We start from the raw sequence: 26,959 nt of genomic DNA on the forward strand, positions 1-26,959 counted from the left end.
GGTTTTGCAGGAATAGCTTAGACGTTGTGAAAGCAGGTCTAAGTCAAAACGCTACTTTGAACGTACTGAGCAAACTGATGTGGCTTTGGTTATCGTATTTGTACGTTTCGGGCCTTAACCCGCCCTCGGACCGCTCCCAGAACGCCCCCAATTTGGACGACTTACGTTCGACATTTTGCGGCATGAGACGTGCAGCTGGCCGACCTTTGATTATGGTTACTTGTACGTTTTGCCGGGTAATACGTCCAAACCCCGACTTGTGCGCTTTTTTAGATGTTTTTCTGTTTTGAATATTACCCCCATATTGTTCAAGTACGTCTGAGGAACCTGTAGCTTCTCTCCTTCCATAAGCTCATGGGCAGACTTTTTAGGCAATGAGAGGTAATAAATTTTATTCAATGGTGGAATATGTTCAGAGGAATAGGACAAAATTGCCACTGCATATTTTTTAAACATTTCATATGGCGAAATACCCAGAGTTTTAGGAAAGTTCAAAATCCTCACGTTTAACCATCGGTTGAAGTTTTCTATATTCTCTTATAGGTTTGCAAAGATTGAACTTCATTTTGTATTTTAGTTAAATTATTCTTAGTTTCAATATTAGTTCAGACTTTTTAAATAAAATTATCTAGCTTCATCCCCAAAGCTTTTACCTCTTCTGAAGTCTTCCTGGTCGCAACATCCACTCTCTGGAGCGCTTTAACCAAAGTGTCCTCTCTGTCGGGGAAAGACTCCCCAGAGCTGGAAAATATTGGCAGAGGCTCATCTGCCTTGGATCCTTCCTCTGCAGGAACCACAGGTGCATCTCCAGCCACTGTGTTCACTGCTTCCAGGGCAGCAGCGTCAGCTGGACAGGGAGGCGGGACATCCGGTGTGGGTGAGAGTGAGATCTCCGGCCCCAACAGGATTGATCACCCCTGAATCTCTCCCGTTCTCTGAGCAAGTGTTGCTAGGCACTGCTCAATCGTTCGCTGGTTGTGGGCAGCTGCAGGTGTTGAGGAGGTAGGCATCCTAATGCTGCCTTTTCTTTTAGTATGCGGCATAACAGAAAGAAAAAATTCCCCGCAAACGAGAGCGTACTCAGCGTGCCTAGCTTAGTGCCGTGCCTAGCTTAGCGCTGCCATCTTGGCCACTCCCCTACTCATGAAAGACTTCTCAGCAGCAGTAATTCTTAATTGTTCTGGTACTTTGTTTTATGAGGCAACACCATAATATCAGACACAGCTTATGCTTCCCTCAAACTTTATTCTGTGACCATGCCTTCAAGCATACCTAATTCCTTAGGCCCCATTTCAATATCCTCTATCAACATTTCTTCTGGCATGTCCTCATCATATTTAGTACCTTCAGAAGAATGATTAGAGGCTTTAGTTTTTAGGTTTTCTACCTGCTTGCTTTGGGAAGTGCTGGCCTCTGCTTTCTGAATCCGGGCTTGCATAGGATTCTGCAATGCTGTAAGTTTGTGGCTGCCTCCATGGCCTAGAGACCACACCCTTTTCTCTAGCTTGGGGCTGATTGCCTCTCAAAGCACCTGTGGTTCTCTGGTGCTTTGCTAATGAGCCTTGATAGCTTCCCTGCTCACAAACCCTGCCCCCCAGCAGAGCTGATTGCAGGAGCTAATCCCTTTGTGAGTTTTGCTATCCCCTGCCTGGTGCATGCTTGTACCTGTAATTCTTTGCCTATAGCATTCCCTATACTAGAACTAGGCAAGTATAATCGGGTCACTCTTGGGTTGCCTTTCACTGGGGATAAATTCTGCAGGGCAGTTTCCCCAACCTGCCTGCTTCTAGGGATAGGTTTAGGGATAGTTTTAGAGCACTGCAGGGTTTCTTCCAGCATGTCACAATATCCATGAGCATCTTAGAATTTAGTGTGCCCTAAGCTTTAGTAAAAGAGCTCCCTTAGTGTGATAATCTAGTAAACGTATCAGTTTTGTAGATCATAGACCAATTCGTATTAAACTTAACTGAAAAATCCTATATTCAACACCAACTTAACATCCACTCTTCCATTCTTTCACATCACATCTAGGGCGTTTCATGGATCCTCAGACCACCACTTGAGTAGTGTAACTCAATATGGTATTGTTCCTCGTTGATCCGGATGCTGTCTTGTTGACATTTGTAACTTTTTTTTTTCTAATTTTCTTTATTTATTTTCTTCACTGTGCATTATTATTCTTTGTGAGTTAATAAATACTTACTATAACGTTTTGCAGAGTTATAACAGTACAAATATGTGTATCTCCTCGACCCTGAGGAAGAATAAGGAAACGAGTCGGTGAGGGGATGATCGATTATAAAGCTAAGTGAAAGGATTTCATATAGATATGTACCTTATAATGAGTATTTATTAATAATAATAACTTTATTCTTGTATACCGCCATCATCAACAGTTCTAGGTGGTTTACATAAAAAGAGTACTGAACATCCAGTGAAGAGAACAACAGTGTGATTACTTCTCGAAAGGAAGTTGCATTATGATGATTAAAATGATCAACTCACAAAGAATAATAATGCACAGTAAAGAAAATAAGTAAAGAATAATAGAAAAAAAAGTTACAAATGTCAACAAGACAGCATCCGGATCAATGAGTTATCATATTGAGTTACACTACTCAAGTGGTGGTCTGAGGTTCCGTGAGATGCCGTAGATGTGATGTGAAAGAATGGAACAATCGAAATAAAGTTGCATTGCATTTAATGGTGTTGAATACAGTTTTGCAGATCAACTACTTGTGAAGCACAACCCCCCTCCCCCAAAAAACAATGAAAAACTGAAGAAAAGATGAGCTGCAACAGCCAAGACCTTCCAAGGATATACATTTGCCATTGAGGTGAATCGAGTGAACTTTAGCCTTGCTCTTCCCCATGGATCTCTACGCATGTGCAGCCAAACATCTGTTGCTCCTTTTCTCGAAATGTTATGGTTTGCAGCCAAAGCACCACAGAAACAATGTGGTGGATTTCTGCTGCCTCAGCAGCGTTTCCTCTGATCATGAAGATTTTGCCACAATCTCCCCTTGAGCTGGAAGTATTGTTATTAATAAGTGAGATAATTGAAAGCATTTGCTTCGATGGGAGAGGCATTATTGCTTAGAAAATATTATGAAGAGCATGTGCGTTACTCGCTCCTGTCTAGTTTTCAAAAATGTTGTGCTAGCATTAGCCAATGTGTAATTATAGAGGGACCTTTTCTAAAGCACTTTCATGGCTTTTGTGCACAGAAATGAGACCGGAATGTTGTCATCACATATGTGCATATGCACATACACAAAAGAAAATGTGGCTCATAATCAGAACTTAAACACATATAAAAACCCACCCAAGTCGGCACTTGGACGACCTAAAAGGCAGTCGTAGAAGTGCTGATAATCCAATCGATTTTCTGGACATGTCATGGGACTTTTTAGGCCTCTTAATCCCACTGTGCGCCCAGAGCTATAAGGCGTGCATCTGAAGGAGTGATTAGGGTAAGGTTACCAGATGTCCAGATTTCTCCGGACATGTCCGAGGGTTCGGACGGCTTTTCAAAACCCGGCACTTTGTCCAGGTTTTGAAAAGTCTCCTGAAATTGCATCGGGCAGGGAGGAAGTCCGTGAAGCGTGGATGCCATGCGATGACGATGCGCATGTGCATGTGTGGACTTCCTCCCTGTATGACAACAGCAGGCAGCAGGGGGCGGGGCTAGGGTGGGACTGGGGGGGCAGGACTAGGGCATTACAGGGTGGGGATGGCAGAACAGGGCAGGCCTGGGGGCGGGTCTAGGGGGGGGTCAAACAGGTAGGTACGGTGGTGGGAAAAGTCAGAAGAATGTTAAGAGGCTCAATCAAAACTTTGAAATATCCAAAAACCAGACCAAGTTGGCACTTAGATGTCCTAATAGCAGGGACGTCCAAGTGCCAATAATCAAAACCAACTTTCTTGATGTTCAGCAGCACTTCTGAGCCGCTGTGCGTCCAGAGCTCAAAGGGACATGTTAGGAAGTGTGTTATGGGCGGGCTTAAACTTGGACGCCTTAAAGCAATAATCAAAGCTTTCCCAGGATGACATGCCGGAACTTAGACAAATGTAAAACAGGTCTAAGTGCCCCTCCTGCCACTGGATGCCCCCGGCCTCCCCCCTACACTACTCCAAAACTTCCCCCGCACCTGGAAATTAGATGACAGCAGGAGGAATGCCCAGTCCCTCCTGCTCCTCAGGCCCACCACTGCAAAAAGGCAGGCCTTCCACTTCCTAGTGCATCCTGGGATGCCCGGGGAGGGGCCTAAGGCCCTGATTGGCTCAGACACCTAAGGCCCCAGGGCAGTGTGAGCTACATAGGCCTGAATAGTCAGCTGCAGGCCGCTATTGGCTTTGGATCAGGCGATGATGTCCACCAGAATATTGTTCAGCTGAGACATGAACAGGAAGTTTCTTAGCAGAGATTTATGTTTTAAGTCTTGTTTATTAAGGCGGAAATAAATACAACGCTTAATATACTATAAACAATGCCAGCTCAAGGAGCACAATAAGAGTGTCATAAACAAAACGGAATAGGCTATAAACAGGCCTCCACTAATAGCAGATATATCAATCCTTACCCACCCCCATCCTCCCATTCATCCACACACTCACACATTCAACCATAAATTTAAGTCTGCTGCGTGCCCTCTATGACAGGGTTAAGCAAAAATTCTTCCAAGTATGCTGCAAGCGAAGTCCTTGAGCAGAATCCATATTAACCACATCCAGCCGTTCCATGTGGTGTCAGTTAATTATATTAGCAGGCCACATTTGCAAACTGGGGACCTGTGATGTAAGCTACGCCAACGGGGATCGTAGGCTTAGCCAGTAATATTGCTTTCAGGAATTCCTGCAATCCTTTCGGTGTTGGTAGTTCATATCCATCAAACAACATCCTGGGGGATGGCAAAAGCACACAGGCCCACGTTATTGCAATCTGACGAAAAAGAGCTCGCCATTCATTGTTCACCGCTGGGCAACGGCAAAACATATAGCTTAAAGTAGCTCTCGGAGAAGAACTTTTAGGTCATGCATCATTGTGAATGATATCGGCCAGATTGGCACGTGATGGTGAAATGTGGATCTGAAATGCAAATTTATAACTAAGCTCTCAGTGAAGGACACTCTTAGTAAATTTCCTTGAGATCAGTAAGTAAGTCTGTAATTCCTCAGCCAATAAAACACTCCTAGCAGAGATTAAGTGACTTGCCCGGGGTCACAAGGAGCAGTGTGGGATTTGAACCAACAACCTCAGGGTGTCAAGGCCGTAGCTCTAACCACTGTGTCACACACTCCCACATATTTCTCCAAATATACCATATTTTTTGCTCCATAAGACGCACCTTTTTCCACCCAAAAGTGGGTGGAAATGTCAGTGCGTCTTATGCAGCGAAGATATATATATATATACTAGCTGATGCCCCGGCGTTGCACGGGTATTTAATTATAGCAATAACACTGTAAATGGATTTAAATAAAGATACTTTATAGTGGTGAATGAAATAATTTTGTTACAGCTTTATAAAAAGTAAAATATTCAAAGTATAATGTGAAATATTTGACAAAATGAATACAATTCAACTAACACAAAAATTGATTATAAACAACATTTTTAGTTTCACCTCCAGGAGCAAGAACATATACATTCTTGGGTGAACCCACCCTTCCCACGTGTGCAGGTGGGCCGCGAGACCCCCAGAACATATCACCCCAGGTAGTGAGGGATCTGCATACCAAATTTCGTTCAAATCGGTCCCACAGCTTCTTACATTTTTTCCATTGACTTGAATGGGTGAAATCTGATTTTCTGTTTGTAGCTCCGCCCACGTGTGCAGGTGGGTCGCGAGACCCCCAGAACATATCACTCCCGGTAGTGAGGGATCTGCATACCAATTTTCGTTCAAATCGGTCCCACAGCTTTTTACATTTTTTCCATTGACTTGAATGGGTGAAATCTGATTTTCTGTTTGTAGCTCCGCCCACGTGTGCATGTGGGCCGCAAGACCCCCAGAACATATCACCCCCGTTTGTAAGGGATCTGCATACCAATTTTCGTTCAAATCGGTCCCACAGCTTCTTACATTTTTTCCATTGACTTGAATGGGTGAAATCCGATTTTCTGTTTGTAGCTCCGCCCACGTGTGCAGGAGGGCCGCGAGACCCCCAGAACATATCACCCCAGGTAGAGAGGGATCTGCATACCAAGTTTCGTTCAAATCGGTCAAGCCGTTTGTGAATTACTGTGAGAATGGCAGCTTTTTACATTTTTTCCATTGACATGAATGGGTGAAATCTGATTTTCAGTTTGTAGCTCCGCCCACGTGTGCAGGTGGGCCGCGAGACCCCCAGAACATATCACCCCAGGTAGTGAGGGATCTGCATACCAAGTTTCGTCCAAATTGGTCACAGTGAGAATGGCAGCTTTTTACATTTTTTCCATTGACATGAATGGGTGAAATCTGATTTTCTGTTTGTAGCTCCGCCCACATGTGCAGGTGGGCCGCGAGACCCCCAGAACATATCACCCCAGGTAGTGAGGGATCTGCATACCAAGTTTCGTCCAAATTGGTCACAGTGAGAATGGCAGCTTTTTACATTTTTTCCATTGACATGAATGGGTGAAATCTGATTTTCTGTTTGTAGCTCCGCCCATGTGTTCAGGTGGGCCGCGAGACCCCCAGAACATATCACCCCAGGTAATGAGGGATCAGCATACCAAGTTTAGTTCAAATCGGTCCCACAGCTTTTTACATTTTTCCCATTGACTTGAATGGGTGAAATCTGAAGTTATGTTTGTAGCTCCGCCCACGTGTGTAGTTGGGCCGCGAGACCCCCAGAACATATCATCCCGGGTAGTGAGGGATCCGCATACCAAGTTTCGTTCAAATCGGGCAAGCCTGTTTTGCGGAGGCAGTTTTTACATTTTTTCCATTGACATGAATGGGTGAAATCTGATTTTCTGTTTGTAGCTCCGCCCAGGTGTGCAGGTTGGCCGCGATACCCCCAGAACATATCACCCCAGGTAGTGAGGGATCTGCATACCATGTTTCGTTCAAATCGGGCAAGCCGTTTTTGCGTTGGCAGCTGTTTTACATTTTTTCCATTGACATGAATGGGTGAAATCTGATTTTATGTTTGTAGCTCCGCCCACATGTGCAGGTGGGCCGTGAGACCCCCAGAACATATCACCCCAGGTAGTGAGGGATCGGCATACCAAGTTTTGTTCAAATCGGGCAAGCCGTTTTTGCGTTGGCAGCTCTTTACATTTTTTCCATTGACATGAATGGGTGAAATCCGATTATCTGTTTGTAGCTCCGCCCACATGTGCAGGTGGGCCGCGAGACCCCCAGAACATATCATCCCGGGTAGTGAGGGATCTGCATACCAAGTTTCGTTCAAATCGGTCAAGCCGTTTTTGCGTGATCGCGGCACATACATACATACATCCGATTTTATATATATAGATATATAGATTTTTTTTTTTTTTTAACACCCCACCCCCACCACAACATACCTTTTTAAAGGCCTATGCCAAATACGGCTCTCCCTAGTGTCTGTGAGCGCCCGGCTGTCTTCTTGGCTTTCCCTGTTTAAAGCTAATTAGGCTCATGATGGGGGGGGGGGGCTTACCTCCAAGCTGCTTCCCGCACCCAGTGAGAGAGGTCTTCTGCGCTGTGCCCGCCATTGAGCTAATTATGGCAGCCTGCAGAGTGAACCTAGCAGGTTGCCATTGGCCTCCGAAGCACGCTGCCTGTCGAGGGCCTGCCCCTGACATCAGAGAAGGGGCGGGACTGCGGTAGAAGAAATGTGCTTTGGAGGTCAATGGCAGCCTGCTAGGTTCACTCTGCAGGCTGCCGTAATTAGCTCAGCGGCGGCCACAGCGCGGAAAATGACCTCTGGACATGAAAGGAGAACTGTGTCTCCCCCAATCTCCTGCCCCAGGTAGCGAGCAACAATAGCAACTTGGGGAGGCGATGAGAGCCTGCCAACTCTGGAGCATGCATTCGGACCCGGGCAGAAGCTGTGAGGGCTTCTGCCACTCATCCCAACTCAACCCAGCACCATCTGGAAGACATAGACAACGACCTCGCAGGAAGCAGTGATGGTATGGTGTCACCCCGGCAGGACACTGGATCTGGACACGGGGGGGGGGGGGGGGAGGGGAGAGACAGAAAAGGACCTTGAGGAGGGGTGGGAAACAGACTTGAAGACAGGGCAGATGCTGGACTAGAGGGGGTAGAGAGGGGAGGACTCAAAATGTTAGCAGAAGGGAGAAACCTGAAACAAAGGGGAGGCAGAAGAGAGGGGGGAAGATGTTGGGGGTGTATAGAAGGAAGAGAGAGAGAGAGAGAGAGACTGCAGAGATGTGGAAAGAATCTGGACCAGGGAGGGAGGAAGGAAGGAGATAGAGAGAGAAGCAGAGAAAGACCTGGAAGAAAGGAGAACAAATGTTGGACATGGGGGGGAGAGGGGGGTTGGTAAGCAGAAGAAAGACAGAGAGAGAGAAACCTGGATCAAAGGGGAAAGACAGGGGGCAGATGCTGGACTATGGGAGTTGCAGAAAGAAGAGACATAGGGGGAGAGACCCTGAGGAAGAACAGAGAATGATGCAAGATCATAACAGAGGAGGGAGAGAGAGATAGACCTGGAACAAAGGTGGTGGTAGGTACAAAGGAGAACTGACAATGGATCTGGGGAGGGTAAGCAGAGGGAAAAGAGATAGAGACCTGGACCCAAAGGGGATGGGGCTGGATTGTGAAAGAAATGTTGGATGCACAGTCAGAAGGAAGTCCAACCAGAAACTAATTAAATCACCAGACAAGAAAGGTAGGAAAAATTATTTTATTTTCAATTTAGGGCTTCTTTTAATAAGGTGTGCTGGCGTTTTTAGCACACGAAGGAAATTACCATGCACTACACCGCGCGCCACACTTCTAGAACTAACACCAGCTCAATGCTGGCATTAAGGTCTAGCACGCGCGGCAATTTAGCGCGTGTTATTCTACGCATTAAAGCACTAACGTGGCTTAGTAAAAGGAGCCTTTAGTGATTGAAATGTGTCAGTTTCGAGAATTCATATCTGCTGTGTGTATATGAATAATGAAAGGAAAAAAATTGCATTACAATTAGTAGGGGGTGGGGGGACAGGGTGCAGAGCCTGGCAAGGAGTGTGGGATTGGGTGCAGAGCCTGACAGGGAGTGAGGGGTGCTGGGTGCAGAGCCTAGTATATGTTAGTACACAATTTGGTTTAGAATGGGTTTTTTTTGTTTGTTTTCCTACTCTAAATCTAGGGTGCGTCTTATGGTCAGGTGTGTCTTAGGGAATGAAAAATACGGTAACCACAAAGGGGTATGCTGTATGTCTTCTAATAAACAATTCCCTCAAAGTGTAAAACTTCTTCCATCTGAATGTTGTCTCTCAGTGAATAACACTGCGCAACTAATTTTACCTTTTTTCCTGGGGCAAGAAGAAAATGAGGTTTACTTTATAGAATTTGACCTCCTCTGTATGAAAATAGCCTCAGTTTTCTCTTATCACGTATAGTTTTTGAAAAAAATCTCAAATATTTATAACATGAGAAGTCATAACGTAACACATTGCGCCGATTAAGGAGTTCCTATAAATATCATTTTCTAGAATCCTTTGCTGTTGAAGTGCGTTTATAAACGAGATTAGGAGCATCTCTAATGTCCAACACTAGTCAGCCAGCATCGATGAATTCCATCTGCCCCAATATCATTTCTCCATTGTAGCAATGTCCTGCTGAAACCTTTCCCCGTGCTCATCACTAACACTAAGATTATCGGGGGGGGGGGGGGGGGGGGGGGGGCGGGGGGGAAGAATCTAATTTGAGGCAAACTGTTTTAATATTTCCAAGATTTGTTATAACATTTATTCCAAGCATTACAAAATATAGCAAAAATGTTCATTTTTCCATTATAATGCTCTTTTGCCAAAAATCAGATGGTTATACCGAAAAATTAAGGTCAGTTTTGAATTCAGCGACCCCAAATCTCTATAGAACACCCACTACAATTCATGCCCTCAAACCTCTGTTGCACAGTGTAATTTGTATAAGGTGCTGCCCACCTCCCTCTTTGCCTGCTCTGTGAAGTCCAATCCCTCGTACTAAGTCTACTTGACTACTGTAACATCGCCTATTTGGCAATTTCCCAAAAGAATATGCGACGTTTACAATTGATGCAAAATGCAGCAGTCAGACTGATCATTGGGCTAAAGAAATTTGACCACGTGACACCCTACTACCGGCAGTTGCATTGGCTGCCGATGGAGGCACGCGTAAAGTTTAAATTCGCCTGCTTCTGCTTTAAAGCACTACACGGACTTGCCCCTAAATACATAACTGACCTTTTCTCCTTCTCAGCCAACAGACACAAGAGAAGCTCACATTCCAACTTTGTTTCCCCCCCCAGTGAGAGGTTGCAAACTGAAAAAATACCATGAACACCTTCTCTCACACCAGGCAGCATCGTGGGGTAAAGACCTAGAACAATTGCTTTCGCCCACTACTTATGAGGAATTTAGGAAACGTCTAAAAAGCATCTAGACAACTGATCCACTCATCTCTCTCCCCTCAATAGCGATTAACTTGTTCTATGGATCACTTTCTCCTCAACAATGGACTTCCTGTCCTATTAATTTTCTTTCTTCCACCCCTCTTAAAGTCAATCAATTTGTACCTTTGCTTAATCTTTTGTAAACCGCCTAGAACTTCATGGTACTGCGGTATATAAACTGTTATTATTATTATAAAAATTTTATTTCTTGTATACCGTCCTGTCATCAGTTCTAGGCGGTTCACAACAGTAGATAAATACAATCATTTACACATTTATGGATTTGTTACATTCTTATCACAAAGCTGCTGTTTAGCCAAAAGTCAGTCAGAAACTTCTATTTCTCTTAGTGTAATACAGACAGGAAAAAAAAATCTGCTTTTAAACCAAAGATTTCTTCTCTCCCCGATTTCTTGTCAGAAATCCACCCCCAGAGGGAGTTTCATCGACAGTCGTGAGGGTACCAGATTTTTGACAGATGTGTAAATAATTATGGACATTTTTCCAGTCTTTATGCTGAATGATGCAGTATCTTGATGCCATGGGCCTGCTAAACTGGCACCGTCGACATCTCTCTTTAAAAATCCACTATTACTTATGGCTTTAGGCGAAGTACCACATCCCACAATGCTATATTTTTCTGGTGCCCATTCAAATGTGAAATCGCCATGAAAGAGGAGACCTGCAATTTGACATGCACAAATAGCTTCTATCTGCGAGCTCTTTTCCGGCTAGTATGCAGCGGTTACTGCATATCCCCCTTCATTTCGCTTGATCCTTGCTGTTTTGATTATACATATAGGTAGGATTTTGCCTAAAAATTGTGTGTTGGTACAATAAAAATGCATGAGGTCATAATTTTGTGGGATTCCCAGCTTCTGTTTGCTGGCCAGCCCTTGGTGAGGAGCCAAAAGGGTAATTCTTCCTGGATATGAGGAGTTTCAACAGCGTAAAATAAATCTGCTTAACCAGACTGCACTGTAAAGTCCTGGATGACATGCTCTGTACAGATCCTGAGGGTTTTCCATTCATGAGCACAATGCTCTTTTCATTAATCTGCCAAAGAAAAGAAAATAATTTATGCAGGTTGGATTTGACCTTAAAGTGATATTTTTTTCTGTTTTAACTTTTCCCATTTTGGTATTTGTGATTTGATTTGGATTCTCAGCTCTGTTCCTCCCTGCTTTACCCTCTGCTGCCCCTTCCCCCCCTGCTTTTCATCTTAACCTCTTGCCTTTTATAAGAGGGACAGGGACAGAGTCCGTGGAGACAGGGGCAAATTTTGTCCCTATGTCAATCTCTAAAATCTTGAGTCTAGTATTAATGTGTAAAAACTTAACATATCTTAGACTATTGTCAACTGAATTCAATGATTTTTTTTTTTCTTTTTTTTTTAAACAACACCTGTAGAAGTTACCTTTGGATTTAAATGAACTAGTGTTGAATAACATCATTTGTGTCTTGTCTGCCATTGATATGGCAACAAGAGTCTTGTCTGCTGATCAGACTCCTTCCATTTACAATGTCCTTCCCTCATGTGCCCAGCTGCAACATCTTACTGTTACTGCAACAGATTCATCCATCATTGCTGGCATCAAGGAACGTTTCTAGCATTTAATAGACACTTATTTTCCTGTTCATCCTCTATACCGTTTAGGTTTTCTTCTATACCTGTGTCTGAAAGACAATCCAATTAGCGTATATACCCGAACATAAGTCGATCCAAACATAAGTCCCAAAAGGAAGAAAATAAAAAAATGGTTGAACTGAATATAAGTCGGGCGGCTTAATATTCAAGTGCCCTGCCCTGTCAGGCTCTGTACCCAGCCCCCTCCCTGCCAAGCTCTGCACCCAGCCCCCTTCCCTCCCTCCCCCCCTGTCAGGCTCTGCAACCATACCCTTCTTTCCCTCCCTCCTTCCCCTGTCAGGCTCTGCACCTAGGATCCTCCCTCCCTCCCAGGCTCTGCCCCCTGCCCCCTCCCTGCCTGTTGTACCTTCTCTGCCAGTCCCTGGTGGTCCAGAGGTGCAGCGGGCAGGAGCGAGCTTTCCATGCTCCTGCCCCGCTGCTAACCGGCTGCCGCAAGATTGGGTTTCTTTGGCCACTGAGTGGCACCGAGCAGGAGCGCACTTTGGTGCTGCTGCTCGGCGCTGAGCGGCTTCCTTACTGGCCCCTGCGAATTCTCACTTGGGGTGCTAAATTTTTTAAATAAATTTTATGTGGGTCTTGACTGAATATTGGCTGGACTGTCCAGAATTATCCTCAATATTCAGTGCTGATGTCCGAACATAGCCCAGCATGGAAAATCGGGGGATAATTTAGCTGGTAACGAAAAAAGTGGAAAATCACTGGACTAAGTGTATAGCCCTCGATGGAGACTACTCCGACTTTGTTGATTGGGCTGTGAACTTTTCAGTGGCCCCCTCATACATGATAACACATGGATAAGATATTATCTATTTCTACCCCTAAAATTTGTGAATGCAACTCCAGATGAAAGTCATTTCCATCTACAGAAAGAGTTGTAACATATCCTTGATCCTTTTGGGAACCTAACCACAGACATTTTGTTTTGTTCTTGTTCAGTTTAAGTCATTGCATGGAAATCCAATTTTGTATAATGTTGAAACAAGTCTTTATAGTAGAAATAGTATCTATTAAGAATGAGGTAACTGGCAATATCATTGTAATATCATCTGCATATATTTAATGCTGAATCCCTGCTTAATCCAAAACAGTGCCTACAGACTGCATTTTTCCCCTTTCCAAAACTAGAAGAAAAACAAAAATTAAACCAGCTCGAGTCCATAAAATTAGGGAGATTCAAAACCACTGGAGAACAGACAAAAAAAAACCCAATAGAAAAAAAAATGAATCATTACATGCTTATTACAAAGGCAAGGAAATATTTTTAAATCCCACTAACCACACCTCCCCCTCAATCAGGAGCTGAGATAGAAGTCATCCTGGTTGCCAATAAAGTAGTCGAATGTGCACGATCCCTAAAAATTTACTTAGTTGTGTAAAAAAGAATAAAACAAGGGGCTGCTGAAAAGTTCTCAGTCCAACCAAGAGGATGATGTGGAACCATGAAACTTACAAATTATTCCACACTTTTCTTGACACTTTTCGTTTCAATGACATGAAATGAAACAAAAAGTGTAAAAAAAAAGTGTGGAATAGCTTGTAAGTTTCATGGCTCCACATCATTCTCTTCTTGGTTGGGCTGAGAACGTTTCAGCTGCCCCTTGAACTGTGATGTCATAATGCCTCATTCCACCAATGCCTACGACCCAACCTCATCGGTGATGTCACAATGGCTTGGTTTCTCTATACTTGTGCCCATTTACTAGATGCATTTGCCTCACTGAAACAAAAAGTGTCAAGAAAAGGGTGAAATAACTAGTATGTTTCATGGTTCCACATCATTCTCTTCTTGGTTTGGCTGAGAACTTTTCGGCGGCCCCTCGTACATTTAAAGGGAATTGCCAAAAGAAAGAGCCCCCCCCCCCTTCATTTGAAATTCACCAGGACAGAGTAGCAAAAATTGCTTCCTCCTTTTTTAGTGTTTCATGAGAAACATCTGAGAAGTCACCCCAAAACAATTAAAGGTCCTTTTACCAAGTTGTAATAAGCACTAACTCGTGCTTATTGCAGCTTAAAATGGCCCTGGCCACTAAGGGCCAGCGACTGCGTGGAGGAGGCAGGCAGAGCAAGCGGCAGCTGAGGGCAGGCGGAGGAGGCTGAGAGTAGCAGGAGAGGGGGGACCGAGGCAAGCAAGGAGGAGGCAGGGGACGGTGGGAGCGAGGAGCGGGTAGCGGTAAGAGTTAGCTCCGCCCACCCACACCACGTCACCACCAGCGTCAGCGCCCGGACTCCCCCTTAAAAAGGGGAGAGTCAATGGTGCGCAGCCGTTCGACGCGTGGTGAAGGCGAGCGGCAAAGGTGCTCGCCTTAGCGAGAGCGCCTTTGCTAAGGAGCCTTGAGAAGGAGCCAGGAGACCAGGCCGCCCAGCAGATCAAACTAGAAAGTAAGTAGCAAGTACTTCTTTCTTCTCACTTTCTTTCTTTCCCTCTTTCTCTCTTCTTCAGCTAACTGCACAGCAGGGACCACTTTCACACACCACACTTCAAGAGACTAGGAAGAGAAATGGAAGCAGCAGGAACCCAGAGGAGCTTCCCAGTGTACAGCACAGAGTGTCATATGTACGACTATCTCCCCTCGGGGATGCGGGTGTACATATGCAGTCGGTGTCGGGAACTGGAAGGCCTGAGGAAGGAGGTCAGTAGACTACAGGACAGGGTCCAGGAGCTGGAGGGACACCGCATCTAGGAAGAACTGTACAGGACACCTGAGGACCCCATGAGAGAGCCACATTGAGGAGCAAGTAAGGGAGCTCGGGAAATTCATCGAAGAGGCCTACAGGAGGGTGGAGGAACAGGACCATCAGCAGCGCGGATAGGAACCAACAGATGGACGACTGGAACAACCAGACACCAGGGATGAGGGACCTCACGGAAAAATCGAGCGAGCAGAGGAGGCGAAGACTCACCAGAACCCTGAGGGAGAAGTACTGACCCACACTGAAGATACTGACTTGAGACCAAAGAGAAAGCTGAAGAAGGGGACATCTGCAATCGTAGTGGGAGACTCAATCCTGAGAGAAGTGGACAGCCACGTAGCAGGAGGGAGAGAGGACCGGCTAGTGACATGTCTCCCAGGGGCAAGAACAAAGGACATCGCCGACAGAATCGAGAGGATCCTGGAGGGAGCCGAGACGGAGGAGACAGCAGTGATGATCCACGTTGGAACAAATGATGTCAACAGAAGAAATTACAACAGGACTACACTAACTGAGCAGTTCTGGATCCTGGGAAGGAAACTGAAGCTGAGGACACAGAGGATAGCGTTCTTGGAAATCCTGCTGGTACCGAGGCAGACCGAGCTACAAGCAATAAACGCATGGCTGAGGAGATGGTGCGAGGAGGAAGGCTTCCACTTTGTGAGGAACTGGTCAACTTTTTGGGGAAAGGACAAGCTCTTCAGGAGGGACGGACTACACCTGGGCACAGCAGGGATGATACTGCTGGCGAACAACGTCAAGAGAGGAATAGAGCAGGCTTTAAACTGAAAAGAAGGGGAAGCCGACAGTCGAGCTGCAGTCGACAGTTCGGACAGGAGTATCAAATAAAGATACTGAGCGGGGAAACTGCTGGGATGAAACAAAAGACGAACAAAAGTGGTGTGAGGATCAAGAGAAATTAGAGAACAAACAGACGAACAAACAGCAGGAGCTGGAGGAGCGGGTGGAAATGAGGAAACAGGATGAGGACGAAAAAGACACACCGCAGGAAGAGGAAAAATGAAAAGAAACTCAGGGGCTGGCAGTCCATGTAGGGGACGGAAAGAGGAGCAAATCAAAATTACAAGGAAAAATAGCAGGGGAAGGAAGAAACCAGGACTTAAATTGCTTGTACGCAAATGCAAGGAGCCTAAGGGCCAAATGGGAGAACTGGAAGTCACGGCCAAAGAGGGGGACCTAGACATCATTGGAATCACAGAAACTTGGTGGACTGAGGAAAACAAATGGGACGTAGTACTGCCAGGGTACAAGCTCTATAGAAGAGACAGGACCCACAAGAAGGGTGGAGGAATAGCACTTTATATAAGGGACACCATTCACTCGACCAGACTGGATACAGCCCCAAGGCGGAAGGATTGGAATCCTTATGGGTCAAAGTACCAGGAAGAAATGGAGCCGACATAAAATTGGGACTGTACTATCGCCCACCTGGACAAGCAGAAGCAAACGACAAGGAATTGGAAGCAGAATTGAGACGGGAATTCAAAAGCGGAAGTGTGTTGGTGATGGGGGATTTTAACTATCCTGGGATAGACTGGAGTATTGGAAGCTCCAACTGTGCGAGGGAAGCAGAATTCCTAGAGGCTATGAGGGACTTCTTCATGGAACAGCTTGTCAAAGAATCAACGTGAGGGGATGCCACTCTCGACCTGATCCTCAACGGGCTAGGGGGACCTGCAAAGGAAGTGGAAGTAGTAGGACCGCTAGGAAACAGCGACCACAACACGATCCGGTACAAATTAGAAGTAGGAGCATCAAAAGTGAAGAGAACCACAGCGACAACGCTCAACTTCAAGAAAGGGAACTACGATGCTATGAGAACAATGGTGAGAAAGAAACTCAAAAATAGCCCAAAAAGGATGGAGACCGTAGAGAGAGCCTGGTCCCCATTCAAGGATACGGTGCAGGAAGCACAAAACCTGTATATCCCCAGGTTTAGGAAAGGGTGCAAGAAAAATTGAATGAAAGACCCGGTGTGGATAACACATGAAGTGAAGAAAGCGATAGATGACAAGAAAAAATCGTTCCGAAAATGGAAAAAGGACCAAACCGGGGAGAACTGGGAGGAACACAAAAAACATCAAAAAGAATGTCACCGAGTGTTAGAAAAGGACTAGGGCTTATTTTGGGGGTAGAGCTTATTTTCAGGGAAACACAGTACTTTATACATGTGATAATAAAAAAGTGTTTTTTTAACAGGGGAGTGTGTGGCACAATGATTAGAACTACAACCTCAACAGCCTGAGGTTGTGGGCTCAAATCCCACACTGTTCCTTGTGACCCTGAGCAATTCACTTATTGCCCAGGTACAGATATGTTTCAGCTGTAAACAATGTTCTGCTATTGGTGTTTCTTGTTTCTCTCTCTTCAATACACTTTTATGGTCACTACATATGCAGGATAACATTTTTTTTCTCGGGAAGGGGGGGGGGGGGGGCAGGCAGTGGGCTCCGCCGTAGCTCCAGCAGGATCCTGCAACCTGACCACTCCCCCACTTAACTTCCCCAGTTGCTGCAATTTTAAATCTTGAGGCAGGCACCACGCAGTGTCAGCAAGCAGGCCTGCCTCGGAAGTCTTCATTCTACTTATTACCTGGTTAGCTTTCTATACTTGTGTTACATCCCAGCACCTCTCTCAGTATCCCACGATCCCTTTATCCCTCAGGAATCCGTCCAATCCCTGTTTGAATCCATGTACCGTACTCTGCCTGATCACTTCCTCCGGTAGCGCATTCCAAGTGTTCACGACCCTTTGGGTGAAGAAAAACTTCCTTGCATTTGTTTTGAACCTATCTCCCTTCAGTTTCTCCGAATGCCCCCTCGTACCTGTTGTCCCCCTCAGTCTGAAGAATCTGTCCCTATCCACCCTCTCTATGCCCCTCATGATCTTGAAGGTCTCTATCAGGGGAGATATGATAGGAAAAACTAAACATGAAACCCAAAGATCAACCTATAGAGCACAGCAAACTATCAACCCAACCTATATTCTGGAATAAAGCAGACTGATTGAAACCTGCAATACTAAAGAATTTATATCCCAATGGCGCACAATCCTGAACTAGCTGACACCAATACAGATAAAGAACAGAATAAGCAGGTAAGCCGACAAATGGTTCAACAACGAACTTCTTCTACTCAAAAGAAGATGCAGGCAACTTGAAAGAGAATGGAGAAAAAGAAACCAGGAGCACACAAAAACAAAATGGAGAAACCTGATCAATCAATATAAGGCCAAACTTAAGGAAAAGAGGAAAGCGTTTTACACCAAACAGGCATGGAAATTCAAGACATAAAGAAACTCTTCAAGCTAGTTAAAGATCTCACTGACACCAAACTCTACCTAGCCTCCAATGGAATCCTACCCTCCACAGCCACCCAACTGGAAGACTACTTCAAAACCAAAATCATAACCATTAGAACCACCTTTGAAAACACCCCAAGCCTCATTGATGAGCTCTCACTACAACCCACAGAAGAAGAGGCAGCCGCAGCAGATAGACTATGGTCCGACTTTCCCACAATACAATGGCCTGACCTGAACATGTTTTTTCGGATTTAAAATGTTTCGGGATAGACAGGGAAGTATGTAATATTAGAGGGGGTGACAGACAACGGAGATTACATCAGCGAGAATCACGATGGATTTTTAAGTTAAATACGATAAAACCACGGGGGTTGAATTCTAACATAGACTGGTATTCATTTTTCTAGTTAGTTTTTTGAATATTATTTTTTCAAACATTTTTCTATATTTTTCTAAACATGTTCCTAATTTTTAGGGTTTTTCAATTGTTTGTTTCTTTTTCACAAAACAGTATATTTCTTTAAATAAGTAGTTTTGGTAAATGTTCATCTAGTAAGGCGCATGCGCGATTAAGAGGATAAAGGGCGCATGCGCGGCGTTTAAAAATTGCCAGCGCCATTTTTTTCATGTGCAGACGTAATTCACGCCGCACTGTGAGTATGTCTACTTCTTCATTTATTATATGTTCTAGCACTGTCGCACTAAGGTTCAGTATATTGTTTTTCTGTTTTTTGTAGTTTTCAATGATATGACCCCTGAAGAAGCCTATACACATGGTGAAACGGGTCCCGTAGGGCGTTTAGCCATTCGTTAACTACGAACCAGCTTATATGAGATAAGTGCAATGTTTAAAAATTTTTTGATACATATTTTTCATATACGTTTTAAATATTTATTACACGTTGCACTTTATAGGAGCTGTATAGTTGGCTGCAGTAATTTGCACAAAAATATACAATATATACATACCGGCTCAATGAATGATACCTATCACCTGTCCAAGCGGTTTTAGAACACAGCTGTGTTTAACCTTTACAGGTTTCTGAGAGCGGTATAGCGATATGAGCAAGAACTTTGCTTTATATTAGTCTTCAGTTTTGACTGTTGTGCTTGTTTCTATAAAAAATATAGCCGTGCAGCATGTGACCTTAACAACTGCCTCCCTTACCGACTGAAAACCGCCTCTCCAAAACAAACAGAGAAAAATCAAAATCACGGTCCAACCCCTGTGGCATACCCCAAGGATCTCCACTATCTTCAATGCTCTTTAACCTCTATGTCGCCTCCCTTGGCGCCCACCTAGACAAACTAGGAATAACCATACAGCTATGCAGACAACATCACCATACCCCTTCCCTTCAACCAGCTAACTTCCTTCACAACAGAAAAACAGCATAATAGTCATTGATTGAATACAAGTCCTGTTTATGATATGATTCAGACGTTCAAATACTTGAAGGGTATTAACGTAGAACGAAATCTTTTCCAGAGAAAGGAAAATGGTAAAAACCAGAGGACATAATTTGAGGTTGAGGGGTGGTAGATTCAGGGGCGACGTTAGGAAATTCTACTCTACGGAGAGGGTGGCGGATGCCTGGAATGCGCTCCCGAGAGAGGTGGCGGAGAGGAAAACGGTGACGGAGGTCAAAGAAGCGTGGGATGAACTGTTGATACATTTACATCATGTTTGATTTACTTTCTTAAAAATTGTTATTCTTCTTTCTCTGGAGAAAGAATTTGATGAACCCCTACTGTACTTTCATACGTTCAAATACTTGAAGGGTATTAACGTAGAACAAAATCTTTTTCAGAGAAAGGAAAATGGTAAAACCAGAGGACATAATTTGAGGTTGAGGGGTGGTAGATTCAGGGGCAATGTTAGGAAATTCTACTTTACGGAGAGGGTGGTGGATGCCTGGAATGCGCTCCCGAGAGAGGTGGTGGAGAGTAAAACTGTGACTGAGTTCAAAGAAGCGTGGGATGAACACAGAAGATTTAGAATCAGAAAATAATATTAAAGATTGAACTAGGCCAGTTACTGGGCAGACTTGTACGGTCTGTGTCTGTGTATGGCCGTTTGGAGGAGGATGGGCAGGGGAGGGCTTCAATGGCTGGGAGGGTGTAGATGGGCTGGAGTAAGTCTTAACAGAGATTTCGGCAGTTGGAACCCAAGCACAGTACCGGGTAAAGCTTTGGATTCTCGCCCAGAAATAGCTAAGAAGAAAAAAAAAAAAAAAATTTAAATTGAATCAGGTTGGGCAGACTGGATGGATCATTCGGGTCTTTATCTGCTGTCATCTACTATGTTACTATGGTATAAGTCATAACAGGGCTGACAGGATAATGTCGAATTTATAGTACAGTAAACCTATAGATTTCCGTTTAACTACCAATTAGTCTAAGCTTGAATAAATCTCTGATAATTCCCTTGCACTTAAAATTTTTTAGTTTAGGTTTTCTATTCCTTTTTTATAAAAAAAAAGACAAAGCAATAAAACAGTGAAAAAAAGATAAACCAGATACATAAAATCCACGTGTATTTAAGACATACAGATTAGAGAATGATACGGGGGAAAAAAATTTGTCCCCGTCACCGCTCCGTCCCCGTGACCACCATCCCGGTCACTGCCCTGTTCTCGCAAACACTTTCCCTGCCCCGTCCCCATCCCTGCAACCACTTTCCACGCCCCATCCCCACAACCAGTGTCCCCGCCCTGTCGCCGTCCCTGTGACTACTATCTCCGCAGCATCCATACAAGCCTCAGTACGGCAATATTTAGCTTATTCCTTCCTTATAAATCAAAGTTCTGGCTGCTGAACTAGAGAAAGAGATGTTCAGCTGGCAGGGCTTTGTTTATAAAGCCAAAAGAAAAAAAATAGAAATTTTTTTTCTACCTTTTTTGTCTGGTTTCTGCTTTCCTCATCTTCTCATTCAATTCCTTCCATCCACTGTCTGTCTTCTCTCTGCGTATTCCATGTGCTCTATTACTGTGCCTCTCCCTTCACCCCCCCCTCCCAATTGGTCTGGCACCCATCTTCTTCCCTACGCTTCCCCATAGTCTGGCATCTGTCTTCTTCCATTCCAGCATCTTCTCCCCACTCTCTGTTCCCCATTTCCCTTCAGCGTCTTTACCCCACTCACTGTTTCCCATTTCCCTTCAGCATCTTCTCCCCACTCTCTGTTCCTCATTTCCCTTCAGCATCTTCTCCTCACTCTGTCTTCCCCATTTCCCTTCAGCGTCTTCTCCCCAACCACTGTTCCCCATTTCCCTTCAGCGTCTTCTCTCTACTCTGTCTTCTCCATTTCCCTTGAGTGGCTTCTCCCCATTCTCTGTTCCCCATTTCCTTTCAGCATCTGTTCTTCTCTACCCACCTTCAGTGTCTGTTCCTTTCCACCACCACCCTTCCCTCTCGCCACCTCACCGCCCTTCGGCACCCCTCATATGGTCCGAGCATCTCCCTCCCTCCCTCTTACCTTTGCGGTGCTTTTTAAGTTTAGAATAACTTCCTATTGGGAGGCCGCTAAGGCTGTTATGAGGGGACATGTGTTGGCATACTCCGCTGCTGCAAAGAAAAAATGTGACGGGGAATTGCTGACTTTGACGACCGAGTTGTCCAGTCTGCGCCGAGCCCATATCTCGACCCTCACGAGGGCCCTGTGTGATCGCCTTCAAGTTGTCAAACAGCAGATTAACGCTATCCTCACTCAGCGGGTTTCACGTATTATATACTTTTACAAATATAAATTGCATGCCTGGGGAAATAAAACTGGCCGGCTGCTTGCTAATTTGATTCGGCCCCCTAGAGCCCGGCACGTCATTACTCACATTAAGGATAGAACGGGACAGGTGCATACCCAACAACGGGCCATTACTAGCCAATTTCTTCAATTTTATCAACATCTTTATCAACATCAACCGCCTGATGATGTGGCCCGGGATGCCTTTTTTCGCAGTTTACCGCTTCCCCAGATCACTGATTCACAGCGGAGTATGCTAAATCAACCTATTAGTGGGGAGGAGCTACAGCTAGCTATCCGCAAGCTTAAACTGGCTAAGACTCCTGGACCGGATGGTTTTGGTCCGGAGTTCTATAAGCTTCTACCATCTTCAGCTCTTTGTCCTCTCCTGGCTTATTTTTCGGGGCTCCGAATGGAAACTCCCCCCGGGAACACTCACAACAGGGCTCACATCATTATTCTGCCGAAGCCGGGGAGACCTATGGACCAACTGGGCTCTTACCGGCCCATCTCTCTTTTAAATCAAGATATTAAAATCCTGGCGGGAATTCTTGCGACACGCCTTAACACGATTCTTCCGACTCTGATTCACGAGGATCAGGTTGGTTTTGTCCCGGGCAGACACGCTTCTATGAATTTACTCAAAGTGCTCACTGTTTTACAAACTCTTTCTCGCGCCTCCGATAGAGCTTTAATCACCAGTCTCGACGTAGAGAAGGCATTCGATATGGTGTCTTGGAGACATCTTTTTTGGATACTTGACCAAGTTGGCATCTCGGGTGATTTTGTAGCGTGGATTACTGCTTTATACACGCACCCTACATCCCAGTTGTTGATTAACGGGGGGATTTTGGAACCTTTCCCCCTGGGCCGCGGCACTCGTCAAGGTTGTCCCCTTTCCCCCCTACTTTTTCTTCTCTCCCTTGAGCCCCTAGCTATTCGAATCCGTCACGACCGAACTCTTCAAGGCCTGGGTATAGGGGAGCATGAGTTTCGCATCAGTATGTTCGCTGATGATATGCTGCTATATGTTACATATGCCGACATAAATCTCCCACGCTTAATGCATATTATTAACTCGTTTGGCCTATTTACTGGCTTGAAAATTAATTATGATAAAACTGAAGCGTTACTCCTGAATGACTCTCCAGGGGACTCTTGGTTTACACAGCTGGGAGTGGGCATTGCACATGGGAAACTGAAATACCTGGGGATCTTTCTATATAGGGATCCGAAACAACTTTATGAGGCCAACATCTCTGCAGCTATAGGCAGGATTAAATCCCTTTGCCACAAATGGCGTGCTCTACCTCTTTCGCTGATGGGACGGGTGGCCCTGGTGAAGATGGTTCTTTTCCCTAAACTTTTGTACGCCATACAGTCGGTCCCGTTTTGGGTTAGCAGGGAGGATGAACGCCACTACAACTTCATTATTCGCAAGTTTATCTGGTCTGCCAGGCAGGCACGTATTAGTTTCCTTAAACTTTCCCGAGCAAAATCACAGGGGGGGGCTTGGTCTTCCGGATCTCCGGCTTTATAATGTTGCTTCCCTATTCTGCTGGATCCACAAACATTTGACTGTTCATAGACGTTACTCCCCGTCAAATCTTTTGGCCTCCTGTTGTTCCCCTTTATCTTTTGTGTCATTCATACATGGGATCCCGGGCTCGCAGGTCCCTCTCACGTACCCCTCTCTGAAATTCCTTCATGTCTTTCGAAAAGCTTGGGCTTGGTGGAGGGGGCTCCAAACTAAGGTGCCTTACCCGTCCCCCTTTTCGTCTTTGATTGGAAATCCCGGATTTCTACCTGGATTTCGGGGTCTGCCTGGCTTACGGGGGCGCGAGGAGCGGGATACCACTTTAAAAGACTTGTTGCATATGGGGGGTGACAAGTTCCCACCCTTCTCCTCGCTCTGCAAAAATTGGGGGCTTCCCTCTACGCATACTTACCTCTACCTCCAAATCCAGCATTATTATAACTCGTTCGCTGCTGTCCCTGCTCCTACTTGGACCTGTGGCGCTTTAGATGAGACAGCTCTTGCCACTCCCCCCCTTAAGAACAAGATTGCTACCTGGTATTCGGAGGGCCGAGAATGTCAGGGGATACATTGTCTTCAACCTGTAGTATCTGACTGGTCCCGTGACTTGGGCTTGTCGATGTTCATTCCTGACCTGCACACCTTTTTCCAGAATATTTATTTGTTCATTAAAAATGTTTCTTTACAGGAAACCCAATTTAGGATTCTACATCGTGCTTACCTTACCAGACCTCGAGGCTTCACCATGGGTCTGTGGCCTGATGACCTGTGTGTTAAATGCCACCTCTCCTCGGGAACCTACTTGCACTCCTTTTTCCTTTGCCAAGAGCTCTCGTTTTGGGACCTGGTCCGTGCTTGCCTGGACACTGTTCTTGCTTGTACTTTCCAATGGAATCCCTCTGCTTTATTGCTGGGTGATGTGCAAGACTTGGCAAATCAACATCTCAACATGTCTTCTCAGAAATTTGTTCTGCATGCCATTCTGGTGGGGAAGAAACTCATTCTACAACACTGGGCCTCTCCGGAGACACCCTCCTTCACCATGTGGACAATTCGCATGAGAACTCTAGCATCATATGAGTTACAAACTTATTCTAAGCGCTTGCAGGATCATTGGAAAGAATACTGTGCACTTTGGGAAAAATTTTTGCTCTCTTCTCCTGCATCCTTGCCTGACTGAGGGTTTCTGATTCTGATCTGCTCTTTCATGAGATCCTAGATTTTGTCTGTTTGTCTTTCTTCCTTTTGCTTTCTCCTATGCTTCTTCTGCCTTGCACAGGGTGTCTGCTCTTTAACCTTTGCTTCTTCTGCTTCTGGTATTGGCCTAGCTGCCTGCTGTCCTTCCTTGTGTTCCATGGTATGTATGTTCAGCGTGACTGTGGGGAGGGGGGGGGGGTAGTACATGTGGGTTGATGTATGTGGGTGCGATAGGTGTGGATGATTGGGGGCGATTGCTTGGGGTTTTCTTCTTTGTTTGAGGGGTGTTTACACTCCCCTCACCAAACGCTGAGCATTTGGGCTGACGCTCTTCTAATCTCCCTGGCACTGGTTTTCTTCTTTATTTACTTGCGGGGTGCTTTCTGCCCCTTTTCTTCTGGTATTGGATTCTTTACTACTGCTGTGTTTGTAATGCCATTATTGTATTGTGCCATGCCCTTATTGTAACACTCTTAATATTTGCTGTTCTGGTTGGTTGTCACCTTCTGCTCAATAAAAATGATTATACAAAAAAAAAAAAAAGAGTAACTTGTTCAAGCTTCACGAGCCTGCGTGCAGTCACGTGCGTCTGTGGGCGGAAGCTTCTCTGACGCAACTGGAAGTTGCGTCATAGAAGAAGCTTCCACATCAGAGAAGTTGCCTCAGAGGAGAGATATCTATTAAACCACTGTAGTTATTGATACAGATTAAAATAGGAATTCCTTTTGCTATAAAAATATAATAGCTTCCCCTAGTTTAGAGACAGAGGATAAGATATTAAATCATTCTACTATTACTACTAAATATTTCTAAAGCACTACATGGCGTAGGCAGCTCTGTACAATAGTATATACGAGGGATCTTCAAAAGGTTTCACACTTTTATTTTTTTTTAACTATTTATTAAATATCTGAAAAGCAAATTGCATCACTTTTCCACATAATCACCCCACTTTACGATACTCCATTATCTCCGATTTCCTACAATCGGCTCGCTTACCATGTGTCTCTCCGTCTCAACAGCAATTTCTGCATCAACCCATCTCTTCAGATGAAATACACTGAGCCATTTTCTCTATGTCATCCTCAAAGGCACCAGGACCTGATGGTCTTCCCTCAGAGTTCTTCAAGACTTTCTCAACCTTCTTGATACCACATTTGTTGTCTTATTATCATAATATTATTGCTTCTCCTGACTGTCTCTCTCGCTTTCATGAAGCTAACATCATAGTTTTACCAAAACCTAACAGAGACATTCAACTAGTTAAAAATTACAGACCCATATCCTTGTTAAATTTGGACTATAAAATATTTGTAAAAATTTTAGTTCACAGACTGGAAAACATCATGTCTTCTCTCATTCACAGAGATCAAGTAGGCTTCTTGAAAGGGCGTTATGGAGCAGACAATACTAGATTGTTATATCATATTCTTCACTCCACCTTGTCAAGGGATCAACCTCTCTTAATAGCTTCTCTCAATGCTAAGAAAGCCTTTGATAGGGTGGAGTGGAATTATCTGTTCTGTGTTCTTCGACAATTTGGATTTCCTATTGAATTTACTCATATGATTTCTTTACTGTATAATGCTCCCACTGCTAAAATTGTAGTTAATGATGTGTTTTCAAAACCCTTTACTTTCCAAAGAGGTACTCGTCAGGGATGCCCCTTGTCCCCATTATTATTTAATTTAGCTCTTGAACCCCTCCTTGCTCACATCAGGTTATCAGCCTCCATTAAACTCTTGCAGATCTTGAGTTTAAGTTGTCAGTATATGCTGATGATATACTTCTATATCTATCTAAACCTGAACAATCCCTTGCTTCTCTCATTGATCTCATTTTCTACTTTTCTTCTCTGTCAGGATATAAAGTTAACTAGGATAAAACTGAGCTAATGCCCCTTAATGACGCTTGCTCTCCCTTTTCTCTGCCCTCACATCCCATCACCTGGATCACCACTGGAATTAAATACCTAGGAGTACCTTTTGATAGGGATATCAAAATCACTACTACTCTTATCATGGCCAAGACGGTTTCCAATGTAAAAGCAGCCTTATTTAACTGGTCCCCCCTTCACCTGTCTTGGTGGGGAAGACTCGATACCCTGAAAATGATGGTGGTACCAAAAATTCCATATATGTTTACCATGCATCCTCTACTGTTCCCAGCTTCCTTTTATAAACAATTAGAAAAACTTCTCTTTGATTTTCTATGGAACAATAAGCCTCATAGAATCTCA

This window comes from Geotrypetes seraphini, chromosome 3 (assembly GCF_902459505.1).
Source record: "Geotrypetes seraphini chromosome 3, aGeoSer1.1, whole genome shotgun sequence".
Lineage (NCBI taxonomy): Eukaryota > Metazoa > Chordata > Amphibia > Gymnophiona > Dermophiidae > Geotrypetes > Geotrypetes seraphini.